Source organism: Sinocyclocheilus anshuiensis, unplaced genomic scaffold (genome assembly GCF_001515605.1).
Source record: "Sinocyclocheilus anshuiensis isolate Anshui unplaced genomic scaffold, SAMN03320099.WGS_v1.1 scaffold399, whole genome shotgun sequence".
Classification (NCBI taxonomy): domain Eukaryota; kingdom Metazoa; phylum Chordata; class Actinopteri; order Cypriniformes; family Cyprinidae; genus Sinocyclocheilus; species Sinocyclocheilus anshuiensis.
In genome coordinates, this window is record NW_015552570.1 from 819,450 (window position 1) to 820,771 (window position 1,322).

The following is a 1,322-nucleotide window of genomic DNA, read 5'->3' on the forward strand; positions in this document are numbered from 1 at the left end:
TATTTATATATAATATTAGTGTCAGACTTCTGTTCCTGTTTTGTTGTTGTTTTCCTCCCTATGTGCTCCTAGTTCTCCCTCGTGTTTCCTTATGCCCATATTTGGTTATGTTCCTGTCCTTCTTATTTCATTATGAGTTCTTTAGTCTCCACCTGTGTTTGTTTATTTGATTCAGGTGTGTTTAATTTAGTCCCTCGTTAAGTCTTGTATTTAATGTGTAGTCTGCCCAATGTTTCTTTGTCGAGTCTAAACGTCATTCCATATTTGTTCTCCTGCGCTCCTGATGTTAGTGTTAATTTCCTTTGGTTTCTTTATTAAAAGTTTATTTTGTGGAAGTCATCTCCTCATCTCCTCGTTTCCCTCCATCGTACCATGATAGAAGACTCAACCTAGACAGAAAAGTAAGCGGCGCCCCTTCTCCCCGTTTTGTTTTCATTTTGAAAGTCTTTTGTTTTTCTGATTGTTTCTTCCCGCGGCATGGAAGTAACCGCTCGCTTCTCCGCCCTTGCCCACGGAGACCTCCCTTTCATGGAGTATGCGTGGGAGTTTTGCAGGATCGCCGTGAGTACAGCGCTGGACGACGCCACGCTCAACTCTCTGTTCTGGCCAATTGCTATCGCCCCGTGGACCTCCCAGACACCACTGGACTAAGCTGGAGGGAAGGGATCCTCCGGTGTCTGGAGAGCGTCCGGCCCCGATCCAGAACCGGTCATCCGTCAAGCCCGCCGGCCGCTCCGAAGTCTAGCCCGCCGGCCGCCGCTGACCCAAGCCTGCCGGCCACCCTATTCACCTGTAACCAAAGGAGGAGGATGAGGCGAAAAGGATGGCTCTCATCCTCGCTCCAGTGTCGGCTCCAGCCCCAAAGCTCGCTCCAGTGTCGGCTTCAGCCCCAAAGCTCGCTCCAGTGTCGGCTCCAGCCCCCGAGTTCGCTCCAGTATCAACTCTATCCCCTGACCAGAGGCGAGAGATGGCTCTAGCCCCAGACCAGCGTCATGAAAGAGCTGCAGTTCCCACTTCCAGCCCAGAGAGGGCTCCTGTTCCACAGTTTAGCCCACGGAGGGCTCCTGTTCCACAGTTTAGCCCACGGAGGGCTACTGTTCCTGAGTCTAGCCCAAGAAAGGCTCCCGTTCCTGAATTAGGCCCGAAGTGGGTCGCAGTCCCTATGTCTAGCCCACGGAGAGCTTCGGAGCCCGTAATTTTCCCCAAGTATTTTTTTGGGGGGGTTATAGGGTTCCAGCCATAGAGGCCGGGGCGGGGGCTGGGGCCGCGGCCTCGGAGGCTGCTCCGCCATGGCCTCCTGAACTGCCTGCTCCGCCATGGCC

The 1,322-nt window shown here is 53.4% G+C and overlaps 1 protein-coding gene across 2 annotated transcripts in view; it reads left to right on the forward strand.

Moving 5' to 3' along the window:
• LOC107665045 (regulator of G-protein signaling 3-like) overlaps positions 1–1,322 on the forward strand; it is a 48,406-nt gene that overhangs the window by 22,798 nt on the left and 24,286 nt on the right. The gene's annotated exons all lie outside the window — the stretch shown is intronic.